The 22,318-nt window shown below is 37.5% G+C and overlaps 1 long non-coding RNA gene and 1 pseudogene across 25 annotated transcripts in view; one reads left to right on the top strand and one right to left on the bottom strand.

Moving 5' to 3' along the window:
* LOC112445193 (NADH dehydrogenase [ubiquinone] flavoprotein 2, mitochondrial-like) overlaps positions 1-21,120 on the top strand; it is a 193,909-nt pseudogene extending 172,789 nt beyond the window's left edge. The window contains exon 7 of the transcript XR_009493531.1: positions 14,933-21,120. The product of XR_009493531.1 is annotated as an NADH dehydrogenase [ubiquinone] flavoprotein 2, mitochondrial-like (transcript). The remainder of the gene's footprint in view (positions 1-14,932) is intronic.
* The window catches only part of LOC104970537 (uncharacterized), an 83,302-nt gene continuing 81,302 nt past the window's right edge, over positions 20,319-22,318 (bottom strand). For 21 of the 24 annotated variants that reach the window (XR_009493540.1, XR_009493545.1, XR_009493538.1 and 18 more), the window contains 3 exons: positions 22,021-22,165; positions 21,258-21,334; positions 20,319-21,077 (listed from right to left, as the gene is read on the bottom strand). This is a non-coding gene — a long non-coding RNA (uncharacterized lncRNA). Of the gene's footprint in view, positions 21,078-21,257; positions 21,725-22,020; positions 22,166-22,318 lie in introns of all 24 variants that reach the window. The other 3 variants (XR_009493536.1, XR_009493534.1, XR_009493554.1) reach the window with 3 other exon arrangements.

Below are 22,318 nucleotides of genomic sequence, written 5' to 3'. Positions count from 1 at the left end.
GGGCATGGTGAAACTCCCTCAGCCTTGAGTCATTTCTTTTATCTGATTAGAAGCTGGCTAACAGACAGAAAATGCCTTGCTAAAAACTAGCAGGCAGGCATTCTTTCTGCCCCCTTCTGATGTCTGTATCAGAAGCTTTCTCTGTCTCTCTTAATCTTTAATAAAATTCTGTTACACAGAAAGCTCCAAGTGGTCAAGCCTGGTCTCTGGCTCGGGATCAAAATCCTCTCCTCCAGAGATCATGAATCCTGGCATAGCATAAGGCTTGCAGCAGCAACTTTTCAAAAGGACAGAAAAAGACTGAAAGCAGAGTTGGAAAAAGGTGTCCCATGTAAATGGAAATCAAAAGAAAGCTAGGGTAGTTTTACTTATATCAGTCAAAGTAGACTTTGATTGTAATAAGAGACTAAGAAGGATACTACATAATTATAAAGGGATTAAGCTACCAAGAGATTATAACATTGTAAATATTTATGCACTCAATATGTAAGCACCTAAATATATAAAGCAAATATTAACAGACCTAAAGAGAGAAATAGATTGCAATAAAATCACAGTAGGAGATGTTAATGGACCACTTACATCAACATATAGATCATCCACCAGATGGAAAATCAATCAGGAAATACTGCCTTAAGTGATATTTCAAACTTGATGGAGTTAGATATTTACAGAACATTCCACCTAAAAGCAACAGATTGCACATTCTTCTCAAGTTCACACACAACATTTCCCAAGATAGATCATATATTAGGTCACAAACTTGAAATTATGTCAAAAATATTTTCTGACCACAATTATATAATCTAGAAATTAATTATATGAAAACTGGAAAATTCAGAAATGTATGGAGATTAAACCACATGCTATTGAAGTAGGTCAAAGAAAAAGTCAAAAGAGAAATTAAAAATACCTAAGATAAATGAAAATGGAAGTGGAACATACCAAAACTGATGGGATGCTGCAAAAGTAGATGTAAGAGGGGAGTTCATAGCAATAAATGCCTACTGTAAGAAACAAGACTCAACAACCTTGCACCCTAGGAAACTAGAAAACGAAGGTCCAATGAAGCCCAAAGTTAGTATGGGAAGGAAATAAGAAAGATTAGAGAAGAAATAAATGAAATAGACACATAATAGAAAAGATCAATGAAGGAGCTGGTTACATGAAAAATAACAAAATTGAGAAAACTTTAGGTATACTGACCAATAAGAGAGAGCAATCAATGAAATGAAAGAAGAGATGTTACAACTGATACAACAGATACATGCACCCCAAATTCATAGCAGAATTATTTACACTTGTCAAGATACAGAAGCAAGCTAAGTTTCCATCAAGAGGTGAATGGATAAAGAAGTTGTGGTATGTATATAGTTATCAATCTCTCTCTCTCTCTCTCTCTCTATATATATATATATATGTATATATATATATATATATATATATATACCATCCATCTATCTATATCTATATATACATATATATAGATATATATATATATATATATATATATATATATATATATATATGGATATATTAGTTCAGTTCCATTCAGTTGCTCAGTTCAGTTCAGTCACTCAGTTGTGTCTAATTCTTTGTGACCCCATGGACTGCAGCACGCCAGCCTTCCCTGTCCATCACTAACTCCTGTATTTTGCTTAAACTCATGTGTATCTAGCCGGTGATGCCATCCAACCATCTCATCCTCTCTTGTCCCCTTCTCCTCCTGCCTTCAATTATTCCCAGCATCAGGGTCTTTTCCAGTGAGTCAGTTCTTTGCATCACGTGGCCAAAGTATTTAATCCTTCAGCTTCAGCATCAGTCCTTCCAATGAATATTCAGGACTGGTTTGTTTTGGATTGACTGGTTTGATCTCCTTGCAGTCCAATGGACTCTCAAGAGTCTTCTCCAGCACCACAGTTCAAAGGCATTGATTCTTGGGTGCTCTGCCTTCTTTACAGTCTAGCTCTCACAACGGTTTTTGACCACTTGGAAGACCATAACTTTGACTATATGGACCTTTGTCAGCAAAGTAATGTCTCTACTTTTTAATATGCTATCCAGGTTGGTCATAGCTTTTCTTCTAAGGATCAAGCGCCTTTTAATTTCATGGCTACAGTCACCATCTGCAGTGATTTTGGAGCCCAAGAAAATAAAGTCTGTCACTGTTTCCATTATTTCCCCATCTATTTGCCATGAAGTGATGGGACCAGATGCCATGATCTTAGGTTTTTGAATGTTGAGTATTATTAAGCCAGTCTTTTCACTCTCCTCTTTCACTTTTATCCTGAGCCTCTTAAGTTCCTCTTCACTTTCTGCCATAAGGGTGATGTCATCTGCATATCTGAGATTACTGATATTTCTCCTGAGAATCTTAATTCCAGCTTGTGTTTCATGCAGCCCGGCATCTTGCATGAAATATAAGTTAACTAAGCAGGGTGACAATATACAGCCTTGACATACTCCTTTCCCAGTTTGGAACTAGTCCATTGTTCCATGTCTAGTTCTAACTGTTGCTTTTTGACCTGCTTACAGATTTCTCAGGAGGCAGGTAAGGTGGCCTGGTATTCCCATCTCTAAGAATTTTTCACAGTTTGCTGTGATCCACACAATCAAAGGCTTTGGCATAGTCAATAAAGCAGAAGTAGATGCTTTTCTGGAATTCTCTTGCTTTTTCTATGATCCAGTGGATGCTGGCAATTTGATCTCTGGTTCCTCTGCCTTTTCTTAATCCAGCTTGTGCATCTGGAAGTTTTCGGTTCACATACTGTTGAAACCTAGCTTGGAGAATTTTGAGAATTACTTTGCTAGTGTGTGAAATGAGTGCAATTGTGTTGAAACATTCTTTGGTATTGCCTTTCTTTGGGATTGGAATGAAAACTGACCTTTTCCAGTCCTGTGGCCACTGCTCAGTTTTCCAAATTTGCTGGCATATTAAATGCAGCACTTTCACATCATCATCTTTTATGATTTGAAATGGCTCAGCTGGAATTTCATTACCTCCACTAACTTTGTACTTAGTGATGCTTCCTAAGGCCCACTTGACTTCGCATTCCAGGATGTCTGGCTCTAGGTCAGTGATCACACCATCGTGATTATCTGGGTCATTAAGATCTTTTTTGTATAGTTCGTCTGTGTTTTCTTGCCGCCTCTTCTTAATATCTTCTGCTTCTGTTAGGTCCATAACATTTCTGTCCTTTATTGTGACCATCTTTGCATGAAATATTCCCTTGGTATCTCTAATTTTCTTGAAGAGACCTCTTGTTTTTCCCATTCTATTGTTTTCCTCTATTTCTTTGCATTGATCTCTGAGTTAGGCTTTCTTATCTCTCCTTGCTATTCTTTGGAATTCTGCATTCAGATGGGTATATCTTTCTTTTCTCCTTTGTCTTTCACTGCTCTTCTTTTCTCAGCCATTTTTTAGGCCTCCACAGACAACCATTTTGCCTTTTTGCATTTCTTTTTCTTGAAGATTGCTTTGATTACTGCCTCCTGTTCAGTGTCACGAACCTCCATCCATAGTTGTTCAGGCACTCTGTCTATATATATATATAAAGTGGAAAAGTGAAAGTGTTAGTCACTCAGTCATGTCTTACTCTTTGTGACCCCCATGGACTGTAGCCTGCCAGGCTGCTCTGTCCGTGGATTTTGTCAGGCAATAATACTGGAATGGGTAGCCATTCCTTTCTCCCGTGTATCTTCCTGACCCAGAGATTGAGTCCAGGCCTCCTGTATTGCAGGCAGGCTCTTTACCATCTAAGCCACCAGGGAAACCTTACACACACACACACAAACACAGAGGAATACAGCTCAGCCATAAAAAATTTTGCCATTTACAACAACGTGGATGGGCTTGGATGGTATTACATGAAGTGAAACAAATCAGAGGAAGACAAATACTGTACGATATCACTTATATATGAAATCAAAAAGAATACAACAAACTAGTGAAAATAACAAAAAAGAAGCAGACTCACAGATACAGAGAATGAAGTAGTAGTACCAGTGGGGAGATGGAAAGGGGAGGGGCAAAATTTGGATAGGGAATTGAGGTTAGAAACTACTATGAATATAAAATATAAGCTACAAGGATATATTGTACAACAGGGAATATATTACATGCAATAATTTAGCCAATATTTTATAATAAGTATAAATGTAGTGTAACCTTTAAAAACTGTGAATCACTGTATTCTACACTTGAAATTTATATAATATTGTACATGAACTATGTTTGACAGAATTTACCTGGGAAGCCATTTGGACCTGGATTTTTGTTTTAGGGGATTTTTTCCATTACCGATTCAATTTCTTTACTAGTAACCAGTTTATTCATTTTCTATTTATTTCTGATTCAGTATTGAAAGACTATATGTTTCTAGGAATTTATCCATTTCTCCTAGGCTGTCTAATTTGTTGATATATAATTATTCATAGCATTCTCTTATCCTTTGTATTTCTGTGGTATTGTAATTTCTCCTCTTTCATTTCTGATTTATTTGGACACTTTTTCCTGGTGAGTCTGGCTAATGTTGTATCAATTTATTTATTTATTATTATTTTTTTTACTTTACAATATTGTATTGGTTTTGCCATATATCAACATGCATCCGCCACGGGTGTACATGTGTTCCCCATCCTGAACCCCCCTCCCACCTCCCTCCTCATACCATTCCTCTGGGTCATCCCAGTGCACAAGCCCCAAGTTTCCTGTATCCTGCATCGAACCTGGACTGGCGATTCGTTTCTTACATGATATTATACATGTTTTATGTTGTATCAATTTCATCTTTTCAAAGAACTAACTTTTAGTTTCATTTATGTGTTCTATTGTGGGGTTTTTCTCCATTTCATTTATTTCTGCTCTGATCTTTATGATTTGCTTTATTCCACTAACCTTGGGGTTGGTTTATTTTTTCTAGTTTCTTTAAATATACATTTAGAGTTTTTGCTTCAGATTTTTCTTATTATTTGAGGTGTACCTATACCACTATGAACTGCCCTCTTAGAATTACTTTTGCCTCATCCCATGGGTTTTGGAAAGTTATATTTCCGTATTCATTTGTCCCAAGGTAATTTTTTATTTCCTCTTTGATTTCTTCATTGATTGAGTGATTGTTGAGTAGTATGTTGCTTAATCTCCACATGTTTGTATACTTTCTAGTTTCCTTGTTGCAACTGAGTTCTAGTTTCATGCTATTGTGATTGGAAAAGATGCTTGACTTGATTTCAAACTTTTTATATTTATTGAGACTTGTTTTGTAGTCTAACCATGCAGTCTATCCTGGAGAGTATTCCTTGTGCACTTGAAAAGTGTGTTCTGCTGTTTTTGGATCGAGTTTTCTATATATATCTATTAAGTCTATATAGTCTAATGTGTTTTTTAAGGCCGTGTTTCCGTATTTATTTTCTTCCTGTGTGACCTATCCATTGATCTAAGTGGGGTATTAACATCCCCTACTATTATTGTATAGCTATCTATTGCTCCCTTTATTTCTGTTAATATTTGTTTTATCTATTTAGGTGCTCCTATATTAGGTGCATAAATGTTTATAAATTTTGTGTCCTCTTGTTGGATTAACCCTTTTTTTCATTCTGTAATGTTCTTCCTTGTATTTTATTACAGTCTTTGTTTTAAAGTCTATTTTGTGTGATACAGAGTATTGCTACCCCAGCTTTCTTTTGTTTTCCATTTACATGGAACTTTTTTCCATTCCTTCACTTTCAATCTATGCATGTCTTTAGATATAAGATGTGCCTCTTATAGGCTGCATGTAGATGGGTCTCAGTTTCTGTCTTCTGTTTTTTAACTTACCTAGTCAGCCACCCTATATGTTTTGATTAGGGCAGTTAGTCCATAGACATTTACAGTGATAATTGACTTCCCTGTTGGTCCAGTGGTTAAGACTCTGCCCCTCCAATCCAGGGGACAGGGTTTCGATCCATGACTGGGAAAGTTCCACGTGTTACATGACGTGGCCCAATAAATAAATAAAGTAGATAAAATGATAATAGATATGTACTATTGCCATTTTGTTAATTTTCATTGTGTTTTTTGTTGTTTTATCTTTTTTGTCAGTTTCTTTCCTACTTTGATGGATTCCTCAGTGTTATATTTGGATTCTTTTCTCATTATTTTTTGTTATTCATTGTAAGTTTTTAGTTTGTGGTTATCATGAGGTTCATATATAATGACCTTTACATATATCTGTGTATTTAAGCTGATAGTCACTTAAGTTAAAAGTATTCTAAAAGCACTACACTTTCCCTCCCCCCAACACATACACACTTTTGGTGTCATATTTTTACCAGTCTTTATTTTGTGTATCTCTTAACTACTTATTGTTAAGTAAATCATCAGAAATTTAAATATTTGTTTATACATTTGCCTTTACCAGTGAGATTTTTCTTTCATATTCTTTTTTCTAGTTGTGGCCTTTTTCTGCCAAACATGACCCTTTAACATTTTTTGTAAGGCCAGTTTGGTGGTAATGAACACCTTTATTTTTTGCTTGTCTGGGAAACTGTCTGTCTGTCCTTCAGTTATGAATGATAAACTTGCTGGATCGTGAGTTTTTTCCTTTCATCATTCTATATCCTGTTACCCCGTTATGGCCTGTAAAGTTTCAGCTAAGAAATCAGCAGATAATCTTATGGCATTTTTCTTGTATGTGATTAGTTGTTTTTCTCTTGCTTCTCTTAAGATTTTCCCATTAACTTTTGCCATTTTATTTATTTTTTTTCTTTAATAATTTTAGAAAATGAATCCACCACGGGTATACATGTGTTCCCCATCCTGAACCTCCCTCCCTCCTCCCTCCCCACACCATCCCTCTGGGTCGTCCCAGTGTACCAGCCCCAAGCATCCAGTATCGTGCATTGAACCTGGACTGGCATCTCGTTTCATACATGATATTTTACATGTTTCAATGCCATTCTCCCAAATCTTCCCACCCTCTCCCTCTCCCACAGAGTCCATAAGACTGTTCTATACGTCAGTGTCTCTTTTGCTGTCTCATATACAGGGTTATTGTTACCATCTTTCTAAATTCCATATATATGCGTTAGTATACTGTATTGGTGTTTTTCCTTCTGGCTTACTTCACTCTGTATAATAGCAGCTCAACTCCAGAAAAATAAATGACCCAATCAAAAAATGGGCCAAAGATCTAAATAGACATTTCTCCAAAGAAGACATACAGATGGCTAACAAACACATGAAAAGATGCTCAACATCACTCATTATCAGAGAAATGCAAATCAAAACCACTATGAGGTACCATTTCACACCAGTCAGAATGGCTGCAATCCAAAAGTCTACAAATAATAAATGCTGGAGAGGGTGTGGAGAAAAGGGAACCCTCTTACACTGTTGGTGGGAATGCAAACTAGTACAGCCACTATGGAGAACAGTGTGGAGATTCCTTAAAAAACTGGAAATAGAACTGCCTTATGATCCAGCAATCCCACTGCTGGGCATACACACTGAGGAAACCAGAAGGGAAAGAGACACGTGTACCCCAATGTTCATCGCAGCACTGTTTATAATAGCCAGGACATGGAAGCAACCTAGATGTCCATCAGCAGATGAATGGATAAGAAAGCTGTGGTACATATACACAATGGAGTATTACTCAGCCATTAAAAAGAATACATTTGAATCAGTTCTAATGAGGTGGATGAAACTGGAACTTTTGCCATTTTAATTATAACATATCTTGGTGTGAATCTCTTTGGGTTCATCTTTTTTGTGACTGTCTGTTCTTCCTGTACCTGGATGTGTTTCTTTCCCCAGGTTAGGGAAGTTTTCAGCCATTATTTCATCAAATAGTTTTTTTTTTTTTCCCCCTTTCTCTCTTCTCCTTCCAGGACCCCTATAATGTTCGTGCTGATATGTCCAATGTTATCCAAGAGGTCCTTTAAAGTCATCTCATTTAAAAATTTTTTTCTTTTTGCTGTTTTGTGTGAATTCCATTATTCTATCTTGCCGATCACTACTCCATTATTCTGCATCATCTAATCTGCTGTTTATTCTGTTCAGTATATTTTTATATCAGTTATTGTATTTACATTTCTGATTGGTTCTTTTCTATATTTTCTAAATATTTATTACATTTTTTCATTGATTTCCTCCATTCTTTTCCCAAGTTTGGTGAGCATCTTTATAATCATTTCCTTGAACTCTATATCAGGTAAATTACTTACCACCATTTCTTTGGGATTTTCTTCTGGGGTTTTATTCTGTTCTTTCACTTGGAACATATTCTTCTGTCTCTTCATTTTGAGTTTTGTTTCTGCTTCTGTGAATTATGTGAAACATCTAAGTCTCCTGGTTTTGAAGAAGTGGCCCTGTTATTAAGTGTCCCATGTATAGACTGCTTGTGTCTAGTGACTTTGACAGGTCAGCTGCAGCTAGAGCAGCCCTGGCTGGGGAAGTCCCTAGGGAACACTGAGCCAGAGGTCACCTTGGTTGGATAGCTGGGGCTAGAGCTAGAGCCACTGTGGACTGGGAGTAGTTCAGGGGGATTCAACAATGGCACAGACCAGTGCCTCTGACCCCAGAGAGGGCTCCAGCAGTTCCTTGCCCATTTGGCAGAAGCTCTAAAATAGTAAACGGGTTTTTTCCTGTATAATCTAGGTTCCCTATAAACGTTTTTTTGTTGTTGTTTTTAATTTTTGGTTCTTTGTTTTCGTGTTTTGTGTGTGTGTTTGTGTCCTAACATGGGTGTATGCTCAGGCCACTCAGCTATATCCCTCCCTACTCTATCTCATCCTGAAAGGGGGTAGGGTTCTCATGGATACCATATCTATGTCTTTCCTACTTCTTTCTGTGTGGTCCTTTATGTGAAATAGTTGTTTAATCAGCCTTCAGGGCTTCTTCAGGAGGAATTGTTCTATATGTAGGCATAGATTTGGTGTTTCACGAGAGGAGGTGAGCTCAGAGTCTTCCTATGCTGCCATCTTGCTCTTCTCCCATTTCCTTTAATATTTTGAACAAAATTTCTTTAAACTAATGGTTACTTTGAAGTCTCTGATGTCAAATATGACATCTAGTCCTGCTCACATGCAATTTTTGTTATCTGCTTTATTTCCTGTTTATGAGGCACATGGTCTTTTTTTTTTTTTTTTGGATGTCTCATAATTTTTTATTTTTGAAAAACTAGCCATATTAAGGAATATGTCAGTTACTGGATTCTAACCTCTAACCCTCTCCAAGACTTTTTTATTGTTCTTTTCTTATTGTTGTTGTTGTTGTTTTTGATGGGCTGTTTTAAAGAAGTCTGTTACTTAAATTGTGAAGCTTTTGATGTTGCTCCTCAGAGGGTAAAGTTTCAAGTATATGTATAGTCACTTTGGGATCACAAATTTTAGCAGTGCTCTCTTTGATTATCTCTTTCTCTGAACTCTCTTTTAAACTGATTTATATATCATTATACATCACCTATTAGGTGCCACTAATTACTAGATGACTGTCATAATGTTTTAAACAATGCTCTGAGGAATAAATTTCTCATTAATCTAATCCAGTTAAATTCATGAAATGATAGTTGTTGAAGGCTGTCTTTGGGAGTTGTTCTACTTCAAGGAGGCCTCTCTCTTCTTAGCTATATCTTTCTGTGGTTCTCTCTGGTGAACTAGCTGTCTATGGTTTATCTTCTTGCTCTTAATTGAGAGGAACTAATGATTTGCAGACTGTCCTTGGACTTGTGTACACTCTGTTTCACATAGTCATTTGCTCATGGAGATTTCATGCTCACTTTCTTGTGGATTGCCTCTAACCCTAGGAAAACTCTGAAAAACTACTATGGGTACTGGGTGGAGTGGTAGTCTATTGAAGTACAGACTTATTATTTCCCTCTGTGAAACCTCTGACCTATATAAGAAAGCTGGGACAAGGGGGAGAAGTCAGAATTCCAGTATTCAAGGTCTGACACACCTGCAGTAGAATATCTATCCTGTCAATAGGGACTGAGTTAAGGAAAGGAGCCCTTAAACTCTTGGCTACACTCACTAGGGATTCAGTCTTTTCAATTTGGAATTTTAGGGTACAGAAAAACGCTGGCAACCTGTCATTTGAGGTTTGATATGGAAAGCCTTGATTGGAAGCTAGACACAGACCTTACATGCTTCAAAAATTGTTACTTAAGATGGATCATAGACCTAAACATAACACGCAAAACTATAAAAATTCTAGAATATAACATAGAAGAAGATCTAAATGACCTTGGGTTTGACAATGACTTGTTTAAATTCAGCATCAAAAGAATGATTCATTAAAGAAAGAAGTGATAAATTGGACTTCATTAAAATGAAAATTTTCTGCTCTGCAAGACATTGTCAAGAGACTGAGAAGGTTCAGACTAGGAGAGAATATTTGCAAAAGATATACCTTATAAAGAACTGTTCTCCAAAATATAGAAGAAACTCTTAGAGTTCAATGATAAGAAAATAAACTGATTTTCAAATAGCCAAAAATATGAACAGACATTTCACTATAGAAGAGTTACATATGGAGAATAAGTTTATGAAAAGATGCTCAACATCTTATGTCATTAAAGAATTGTAGACTAAAACAACAGTATCACTACATACTTGTTAGAATGGCTAAAATTCTAAATACTGACTATATCAGATGTGGCCAAGGATGTGGAGCAAGAGGAACTCTTATTCATTGCTGATGGGAATGCAAAATGGAAGAGTTTGGCAGTTTCTTACAAAATTAGACATAGACTTATTGTGCCATCCAGCAATCACATTTCTAGATATTTATCCAAATGAATGAAAACTTAGAACTACACCAAAACCTACACATTAATGTTTATATTGGCATTATTAATAATGGCCAAAAATTGGAAGGAACCAAGATGTTCTTTAATAGATGAACGGATAAACTGTCGTTCATTCACAAAGTGAAACATTATTCAGGGATAAAAAAGAAATGTTATCAAGCCATGAAGAAACATGGAGAACTTTTAAATTCATATTGCTAAGTGAACAAAACCAGTCTGTTAGTTTATGAATTAGGATATAGTTTATCTTGGGCAACATTCCATGTACAGTTGCAAGGAATATGAATTTGACTGCTATTGTGTATAGTGTTCTACAAGTGTCAGTTAAGACAAGTTGATTCTAGTGCTGTTTATGTCTTATTAACTTTCTAGCTAACTGTTCTGTTAAACTTTTTTCAGTTCAGTTCTGTCACTCAGTTGTGTCCGACTCTTTGCGACCCCATGGACTGTAGCACGCCAGGCCTCCCTGTCCATCATCAACTCCCAGAGTTTACCCAAACTCATGTCCATTGAGTCAGTGATGCCATCCAGCCATCTCATCCTCTGTTGTCCCCTTCTCCTCCTGCCCTCAATCTTTCCCAGCATCAGAGTCTTTTCCAATGAGTCAGCTCTTTGCATCGGGTGACCAAAGTATTGGAGCCTCAGCTTCAACATCAGTCCTTCCAATGAACACCCAGGACTGATCTCCTTTAGGATGGACTGGTTGGATCTCCTTACAGTCCAAGGGACTCTCAAGAGTCTTCTCCAACACCACAGTTCAAAGGCATCAATTCTTCGGTGCTCAGCTTTCTTCACAGTCCAACTCTCACATCCATACATGACTACTGGAAAAACCATAGCCTTGACTAGATGGACCCTTGTTGGCAAAGTAATGTCTCTGCTTTTTTATATGCTGTCTAGGTTGGTCATAACTTTCCTTCCAAGGAGTAAGCGTCTTTTACCATCTGCAGTGATTTGGGAGCCCCCCAAAATAAAGTCAGCCACCATTTCCACTGTTTCCCCATCTATTTGCCATGAAGTGATGGGACCAGATGCCATGATCTTCGTTTTCTGAATGTTGAGCTTTAAGCTAACTTTTTCACTCTCCACTTTCACTTTCATCAAGAGGCTTTTTAGTTCCTCTTCACTTTCTGCCATAAGGGTGGTGTCATTTGCATATCTGAGGTTATTGATATTTCTCCTGGCAATCTTGATTCCAGCTTGTGCTTCTTCCAGCCCAGCGTTTCTCATGATGTACTCTGCATATAAGTTAAATAAGCAGGGTGACAATAGACAGCCTTGACGTACTCCTTTTCCTATTTGGAACCAGTCTGTTGTTCCATGTCCAGTTCTAACTGTTGCTTCCTGACCTGCATATAGGTTTCTCAAGAGGCAGGTCAGGTGGTCTGGTATTCCCATCTCTTTCAGAATTTTCCAGTTTATTGTGATCCACACAGTCAAAGGCTTTGGCATAATAAAGCAGAAATAGATATTTTTCTGGAACTTGCTTTTTCGATGATCCAGTGGATGGTCTAAATTTTCATCTAGGTATAACTGACAACATTAATTTCAGCTGTACAGCATAATGATTCAGTATTTGTATACACTGTGAAATGATCACCACAATAAGTCTAGATTCCCTCTGTCACTGAGTTATAAAATATGAAATATAGTATTATTGACTATTATCACCATACTGTAAATAATATCCAAAAGCCTTATTTGTGACTGGAAATTTGTATTTCTTGACCCCCCTCACCCATTTTGCTCACCCCTCAAACCCCTCCCCTCCAACAATAACCAGTCCACTCTCTGTGTCTTTGAGCATTTTTTTTTTAATTCCACATAAATGAACTCATATTTGTCTTTGTCTCTCTGACTTATCTCACTTAGCCTAATACCCATAAGGTCCACCCATGTCACATATGACAAGATTTCATTCTTTTGTGTGTGTATATGTCTATTTAAATTCTCTGCCTGTTTTTTGATTTGGGAGATTTTTACCATTCAATCGTAGGTGTTATTTATATATCTTAGATATTAACCCCTTGTTAGATATGACTTGTAAATATCTTCTTCCTAAATTTAGTAGGTTGCCTTTTCATTTTGTCAATGGCTTCCTTTGCTGTGCAGCTTTTTAGTTTAATGCAGTCCCATTTGTTTGTTTCTGCTTCCCTTGCCTGGGAAGATATATCCAAAAAATACTGCTATGATTTTTGTCAAAGTGTCCTGCCTATGTTTTCCCCTAGGAGTCCTATGGTTTCTGGTCTTACAATTAGATCTTTAAACCATTTTTAGTTTATTTTTGTATATGGTGTTAGAGAATGTTCCATTTCCAACCTTTTATATGTAGCAGTCCAGTTTTCCCAGTACCACTTGCTGAAAAGATTGTCTTTTCCCCTTTGTATGTTCTTGCCTCTTTGTCATAGACTAATTGACTGTAAGTGTGTGGGTTTATTTCTGGCCTTTCTATTCTGTTCCATTGATCTGTATGTCTGCTTTTGTGCCAGTACCATACTGTTTTGATTACTATAGCTTTGTAGTATAGTTTGAGATCAGGACGTGTGATGCTTCTCTAGTAATCTGTAAGAGTAAAGTATTGAAATCTCCAGATATAATTGTGGGCTTGTCTGTCTCCTTGCAGTTCTCTCAGTTCTTGCTTCAGTTATTGTTATGTCTTCTTGGTAAATTGCCGTCTTTATCATTATGTAATGTCTATCTTTATCTTGAGTATTTCTTCTGAAGTCTAATTTTTTATATTAATGTAGACTCTCCAACTTTCTTTTGATTAGTGTTTGCATAATACAATATTATCTATGTATTTTTATTTGAAATTAATTTCTGGTAGAAAGCATTTACTTGGGTTTCATGGAAGATTTTAATAACTAAATATATTATGGGACTATACAAGATTTCCTATATTGTTCTTGAATTGGTTTTGTTAAGTTACATTTTTCTAGGAATTTTTTAGTTTCCTTTAAATTTTCAATCCTATTCACATAAATTGTTGAAACTGTTCCTTACTCTTCTTAATCTCCCTTTTCATCTTTGTTTTCCCTTTCTTTCATATTATTTCCCTGTACCTTTTCATCTTGATGAATCTACCACATTTTTGTCTATTTTATTAGCTTTCTAAAAGAAATGTGAAATTTTATTGACCTTCTTTGTCTTTATTTTCTATTTTATGAATTTATGCTTTTGCCTTTAATACCTTCTTACTTCTGCTCCCTCCTCCCTCGTTGTTCCTACTATGTTTGTAAGTTGGATACCTAGCTGATTAATTTTCACCCTGCCATCTAATATACATATTTAAGGCTGTAAACTTCCCTCAAACCACGCTTTCATCGTGCTTTTTATATGTAGTATTTTCATTATGTTTAAACATTAAGTATTTTAATTTGTCCCTTATGATTTCTTTGATCCATATATTTTTGTTTTTAATTGCAAAATATAGGTAGATGTTTTATTTACCCTCTAGGTAGATGTTTTATTTACCCTATTAACATATAACTTAATTGCAATATAGCCTGACAACATGGATGCTATGATACCAATTCTATAAATTAGTAAATAATTTTTTAATGGAGAATCAATTATTTTTTGAACTTTATTTTTTCTTTTTGATTTTTTTATTTGGGTGTGCTGGGTCTTTGTTGCTGTGCAGGCTTTTCTCTAGTTGTGGAGAGTGGGGGCTACTCTGGTGGATGGGCTTCTCATTGGGGTATCTTGTCTTGTTGTGGAGCACAGGCTCTAGAGCATTCAAGCTTTGTTAGTTGTGGCTCCCAGACTCTAGAGCATAGGCTCAGTAGTTGTGGTGCATGGGCTTAGTTGTCCTGTGGCATATGGGATGTTCCTGAACCAGGGATAAAATCTGTGTCTCCTGCATTGGCAGGTGGATTCTTTACCACTGAGCCACTAGGCAAGTACCTTGAATTTTAATTAATTCTTAATTTACAACTATTCTTGATTTACAGAAAATTGCAAAGGTGGTACAGAAATTTTCCATATACTCAACCTAGTTCCGTGTTTTACAAAATCTTTCATTGTTATAATACATATTTTAGAATTAGCAAAGTAAAAATGATACATTATTAACTAAAGCTATTTCATGCAAATTTACTCAGTTTTTACCTAATATTCCCCCCTTTTTTTCTCTGTTTCAGATCCCATGTAGAATACTACAAAGTTTCTCAACAAAACATTAGCAAACCGAACCCAACAGCACATAAAAAAAATCATACACCACAACCAAGTAGAATTCATCCCAAGTTCAAAAGGATAGTTCAATATATGCAAATCAATCAAGGTATTTTTAATTTCCTCTTTATTACTGACCCATTCATGGACCACAGCCTTGTCCAACTCAATGAAATTAAGCCATGCCTTGTGAGGCCATCCAAGAACAACGGGTCATGGTGGAGAGTTCTGACACAATGTGGTCCACTGGAGAAGGGAATGGCAAGCCTCTTCAGTATTCTTGCCTTGAGAACCCCATGAACAGTATGAAACGGCAAAAGGATAGGACACTTAAAGATGAACTCCCCAGGTCGGTAGGTGCCCAATATGCTACTTGAGATCAGTGGAGAAATAACTCCAGAAAGAATGAAGGGATGGAGCCAAAGCAAAAACAACACCCAGTTGTAGATGGGACTGGTGATAGAAGCAAGGTTCAATGCTGTAAAGAGCAATATTGCAGAGGAACCTGGAATATTAGGTCCATGAATCAAGGCAAATTGGAAGTGATCAAACAGGAGATGGCAAGAGTGAACATCGACATTCTAGGAATCAGCAAACTAAAATGGACTGGAATTGGTGAATTTAATTCAGATGACCATTTTATCTACTACTGTGTGCAGGAATCCCTTAGAAGAAATGGAGTAGCCATCATGGTCAACAAGAGTCCGAAATGCAGTACTTGGATGCAGTCTCAAAAACGACAGAATGAGGCGGTTGGATGGCATCACTGATTCAATGGACATGAGTTTGAGCAAATTCCAGGAGTTGGTGATGGACAGGGAGGCCTGGTGAGCCGCAGTTCATGGGGTCACAAGGAGTCGGACACGACTGAGCAACTGAACTGAACTGATTGACCCATTGGGTTTTTGGTAGCATGTTGTTTAGTCTCCATGTAATCATTTTTTTTTTTTTTTCATTTCACTTTCTGTGGTTAATTTCTAGTTCTATTCCACTGTGGTCAGAAATGATGCTTGAAATAATTTCTGTACTCTTAAATTGTTGAAGCTTGGTTTGTGCGATAGTAAGTGGTCAATCCTAGTGAATGTTCCATGTGCACTTGAAAACAATGTGTATTTTTCTTTCTTTTTTTTTTGATGTAATGTCCTGAAAATATCAAGTCTGTTTTATCATTTAATATTTGTTGCCTTATTGATTCTGTTTGGAAGATCTTTCCATTGATGTGAGTGGGGTGTTAAAGTCTCCTACTATTATATTCCTGTCAGTTTCTTCCTTTAGGTCTGATACGTATTTGGGTGCTCCTATATTAGGTGTATATATGTTGATGAGTAGAGAATCCTATATTATCTTTTTATCATTATATATTCCTCCTTTATCTTTCTTCATGCCTTTGTTTTAAAGTCTATTTTCTCTGATATATGATATTGTGACACCCGCGTTATCATTTCTATTTGCATAAAATATTTTCCATAGTCTCAATCTGTGCGTGTCCTTTGCCCTACAGTGGGTCTCTTGTAGGCAGCGTGTCATAGGCTCACATTTTCCCCCAATTTGCTACTCTGTTTCTTTTGGAGCACTTAGTCTCTTGACATTTGATGTAATTATTGATAGTTATGTATTTATTGCCATTTTAAACCTTGTTTTGTCATTGATTCTATGTTTCTTCTTTGTTCCTTTCTTTTTCTATTTTTCCTTTTGTGGCATGATGATTTTCTCTCATATAATGCTTATGTTCTTTTTTTTTTTTTTTTTAATCTATTGTATGCTTTTGATTTGCGGTTACTCTGTCAAATATGTAAACCCCTTTCTATATCTACTTACCTTAGACTAGTAGTCTCAATAGGCTCAAACACATTCTGGGGGAAAAAAATCTACATTTTCCTACTGTCTACCCCCAAATTTCATGATTTTGATGTCCTCTTTTACATCTTTTTTTTTTCTTGCTGTTCATTGTGGTTATCACTGTTACACATTTTCTTTTTTCCAAATCTGTGTATTGACTTATTTTCCAGTTATGATTTTCCCTTTCCTATGGATTTTTACTTCTTTTCTAGAGAACTTCCAGTATTCCCTTTAGTACTGCTATATTCTTATTTTTTGCTTCTCTGATAAATTCTTCCTCTCTCCTATTCTAAGTGGGTAGAGTATCCTAATTGTTGATTTTCCCCTTTCAGGACTTTGAATATATATCTTTCCACTTCCTTCTGGCCTGCAACATTTCTGTAGTGAGATCAACTGTTATCCTTATGGGGGTCCCTTTATAATTAACTGTTTTTCTCTTGCTTCCTTAAGAATCCCATCTTTAACTTTTTCCATTTCAGTTAAAATGTCTTGGTGTAGATATGCTTGGGTTTATATTGTTTGGGATAAACAAGCATCCATCTTCTGTGTTCCCTGTACCTGGATTTCTGTTTCCTTCTTTAGGTTTTGTAAGTTTTCAGGCATAATTTCTTCAAATATATTTTCGACCCCCCCTTTCTCTTTCTTTTCCTGGAATCCTTATTATGCATAGTTTGGCACACTTTATATTATCCCATGGGTCTCTTATATTGCTTTCATTTTTTTCCCCCAGTTTGGCCTTCTGTCTGCTATTCTGATTGGATGATTTCCATTATTCTATATTCCAAGTCACTTATTCATTCTTCTCCATTGTTCATTCTGATTTTCATTGGCCTTAGTTGAGCTTTTCTCTGCAAAATGAGTTTTCTATTTTTTCTTTGTTCTTCTTTATAGTTTCTGGTTCCTTTTTACAGTACTCTGCATTTCTGTAGAGAGCCTTTCTTAATTCCTTCAATATTTTCATTATTTCCCTTTTGAACTCTGTGTCTGTTATACTGAAGAGGCCTGTTTTATTGTTAATTTTTTTCAGGGAAATGCTCATTCTTTTAACTGGGAGTGGTTCCTCTGCTCCATTTCACCTATATTTACCTAAGTTTAGGAGATACATCAATTGTGGTCTTGGAGAATTGTCTTTTGCCCCTTTCCTCAGCCTTTGCTGTTTTCCCCTTGATAGGGGGTGGGCAGATGTAGTGGTGGGTGCCTGATCTTGGGGTTCTCAGCTCAGGCAGACAGCTCAGGTGCATGCCTGGGACATATGATGGTAGCACATGAGTGTACAACCACTCCTGGAGTTTGGATGGGTGTCAGCAGGGGCCCAGGACCACTCCTGGTTTCTGGGCAGGTGGTAGTGATTTGCAACAGTCCCTGGAGCCTGTGTAGGTAGTGTCCTGCCCTCTGTGAGCATTCACACAGGGAAAAAGTCTATAATCCAGTGCAATCCCTCCCCTCATACACCCCACAAACAATGGCAACTGGACTCTAAGGTGGCCCAGGCTTCCTCCGCTTACACTCCCAGCCACAGTTGCACTGGATTCTGCCGGGAGCCAGCACGGGAGTCCCCACCCATAACAAGATTATGTGGGAGATTTCTGGTGGGCAAGGCAAGCCAGAACTCGAGGGGTGCCCCTCTGGGCCTGCCTGAGCATCTACCCCAAATCCAGAGTCTGCCTGCTTTACTGCTTTGTGCTCTCACCTACACCTCTTTTATGGGGGGCTGTCCCCCACCACCATCTGTCTCTCTGAAAGAGTTAACTTACAGCTCCAGTTAATAAAGTTCCTGGGTGTGACAAGAGTGTTTTAGTTCACAAACCCCTCAGATGGCAAACTTGCCTGACAAGTTTACCTGGACTCCTACAGCTATGCATACGATTGTTTACAGTCTCCCAACTTTGAGAAGCACGGGAAGCTTAAGATATTCAAATAGCTTAGAGCCTCTCAGAGAGTTAGAAGCTGTCAGAATAAAACTAGATTTCATTGATGAGCCAATGCTTGCTGCCAAGTTTCCACATCCCCTGTATTGTATCCTTGAATGTGTATTAATATAGTTGGTATGCAGAAAAAATTAGTAGTGGCCTTGGTGTTAGCGACTTTAGACCCTTAAGGTAATAAATTCTTTCCTTTGTTGTAAACCCACTGCACCTCTGCCCTATAGGAATGTAACTTTATCTAACACCTTCGGAGGATGGCGCCAAACTTTAAAATAATTACTCTTAGAGAAAATAAGTCTTATGGTTGACAAACCTTTGTCAGAGTCATAAAATGTTAATAGGCCTTCTGGCCAGAAGATGATGTAAATCTTTTTGTATTTGTATACCATAAATTTACAGAAAAGAAAGCCTGGTCTCAATAAGGATCAAAGACTGCTGACTTTGCATGATTTCACACCCCCTATTATCCTCTATGTGCAACTTACAGTATAAAAGCCCGTTGAAAATAAAGCTATGGGCCTTGCTCACCGAAGCTTGGTCTCCCTGTGTCGTTGTTTCCTTTTCCTCCTTTTCTCTTCTGTTCTTCCTTCATGCCAAAATAATTTGGAGCCCGGGGGTCCTCTGTGACCACTTATTTGCCTGGGCTTCTAAGACCCACTCGAGAAGGTGCCTAAGGTGGGGCACCTTCCGCTATTCGAGAGGGCACCTGCGGCCTCCGTGGTCAGAGCAAGTTTGGTGTCACGAACTTTATTGATTTCCCACGTAAACCAGTTATTATTGAGCCTCTAATAAATCTCTCAGCCTTTGCTATCCCTTAATCACCAACACCGTCATCCTGAGGGAATCCCTGGATCCAACCAGGGCTGGACCCTGGTAGGATTCCCACTCCTCCCCCGGCCTGTCTACCCATAGCCTATCCCAGTCCTCTCACAGGGTTTTATCTCTGAAGCCCGAGTTTCAGTATCCAGCCTCCACCAGCACTGGAAGATGTGCGTGTCAGGCTGAGGAGTGCAGGACATCAGCACTCACCATCTGTGCAGTTCTCCCTCTGCTCTGGCTGCAGAGAAATGGCTATTGCATTTTCCTCTGAGGCTGTGAAACTCCCTTTCTTCTTTCACAGTTCCCTCCTAGGGATGCAGGTCCCATCTTGATTCCTTTCTTGCTTTCCTTTTTCCCACCCAGTTACACTGTGACTTTCTTGCCTTTTTAGCAGTCAGAGGTCTTCTGGCAGTGTTCAATAGATATGCTGTGAAAATTATTCCACATGTAGATGTATTTTTGTTTTATTTATGAGAGAGGGTGAGCTTCACATCCTGTTCTCTGCCATCTTGTTCTTTCTCCCAAGAATCAATTCTTGCAAGCATTCCAAATGTACTTCAAATGAATTGTGTTTTCTGTAACTCAAGTCAGAAGTGTATATATTTCTATTCACATTTTGTAAGGCTTGTAATTTGTGTTGTTTAAATCTTCTGTATGCTGTTGATTGTATATGTGATTTCTCAACAACTGAAAAGAGCTCTCAGTTGCTTGGTGGATTTTTCTTATGAAATATTATGTGACACAATATAGTGTTTTTAAGTAATTCTAATGACATGGAAAAATGCTTATTTATTTTCAAATGAGCAAGTTGGAGATTAACAAGTACAATGTCAATTTTAAACTGTTACACTTTTTTAAAGTTGTAAAAGGAAACATGCAAATGATAAGATTTTGAGTTGTAAAATCATATTCTTTACTTTTTAATTTATACCTTTCACTTTATTTTTTTAACTATGACCACCTGTTACTTTTATCATCAAAAATAAGACTTGTTTTTTTTTTTTTAAAAGAACAAGCCCAGCCCAATGCAGTCAATCTCATGACATTTTCCGCTGCTATCTTCACTCAGAAGGCCATACTGTTGTCCCCCTGTATACTTGTTGTTCTCTTGCTCCTTCAGGTACTGGACTCATTGCAGATGAATATCCACCAAAGTGAGAGACAAGAGAGTGACACCATCTCTCTAGGAGCATGAAACCACTTAGTTAAACTGTCTTTGGCAGCCACAGTCTGCTCCTGGTATCAATCTCAATGACCTACACAGGGGACAGATGCCTTTAAAAGCTAAATGCCCATCTTATATAACTGGAAGTTTTCCCTCTTCTAAATCTTTCTTCTGATGAAACAAACTTTTAAAACCCTTCTCCAAAGCAGCTCTTCTTTTTTGTTTTAGATAGTACATCATGCTTTGTGGAATGACAAAGGTCCAAGTATTGACTTTTCATTGTACTGTTTCCTTATGCCAATATCTGGTGTTTGGGGTTGCCTGAAGTCATTCTGCCCACGGTTTCTGGCCCATTCATTAATCCTATTAAAAAGAGAAAATAAAATAAAAATGGAGCTATATGGTACTATTTGTGTCATTTCCTCTGTCCTCAACCCCTTTAACACCCTGTCATTGAACCAGAGAGTTCTTCTAAGTTGCAAACTTTTTTGGGGGTTCTTTCTTTATAAAGGTCAACAGAAACCTCCACAAAGGCAGACCTACCTGAGAAGAGAGGCTGGTAGTGACTCTCACGAGTAGCAACAGAAATAGTGCAGCACAACAACTTATCTTCAATCTACCTTTAAAAAGTACAAGTTCATGAAGTGAGTCTCAGTGCTTCCTCCAATTAAGTAAAGGATTTTATGACTTCCTTCAGTTCTTTCTTCTCCCTCCCTCCCTTCATTCTTCAAGGAAATGAGTTCATTCCTATCTTCACTCACAAACAGCAGAGATCATGGTTTGCTTCCTTCAATCATGTAGACTTTTAGGTCTAATACCCACTAAAATGTCAAGCATTTGTTACTCTATAATGGGATATCATAGTTTCCCTCTCCTTCCTCTCTGCACTGCACTCCTTCTCTCCACATATCCAGAGAGAAACATGAGGTCACTCCCAAGATTCATTGAAGTTTCATTCAGTCATTCACAATAAGGCTCTTCCCAGCTGGGGCCTGTTACAGACATATGGCCTGGGGGAAGGGAAAGAAAAAACACTTGCTAAAACCCATCAGCGTGGAGCAGGAAATGAAAAGTGGCTAGAGAGAGCAAGGAGTGTACTGCGATTCTGAAGAAAGGAGAGGCATGATATAAGATAAGGCATCAGAAGATGTGATTATGGGTGTCCTGAGCAATCACTGAGAATATCTGAAAGGTATAAGACTTTCCACTTTTCCCATACCCTATCTTTCCCATTTCCAAGAGACAAAAAGTAACCAGGACTCCTGACAGTTTACTATTAACCCCTAAGATTTGTGTCCTTACATACCACATGTATGCAAATCTTAAAATCTCTGATGAGCAAGTTAGAAAGGGATACAAGCTCTCCTACTGATTTCATAATCAGTTGAGACATCAAGAGTAAATCCCAGGGCTGAGGTCCAGTTGCTGGCTGTGGTTAGTGTCTGTGGTGGCTGCCAGGAGATAAGATAGGAGTTGGTATTAGGCTGATTAATATGAGTATTCCCCAACTAAAGCAGTAATTATGACAAATTCAACCCCAACCTTAGCATTCATACCTCCTTGGTTTTTAACAGATGGAAAGAAGTGATAGTGAAGGAGAAAAA

This window comes from Bos taurus, chromosome X, assembly GCF_002263795.3.
Source record: "Bos taurus isolate L1 Dominette 01449 registration number 42190680 breed Hereford chromosome X, ARS-UCD2.0, whole genome shotgun sequence".
NCBI lineage: Eukaryota > Metazoa > Chordata > Mammalia > Artiodactyla > Bovidae > Bos > Bos taurus.
This window is presented reverse-complemented; position numbering and strand designations above follow the sequence as displayed.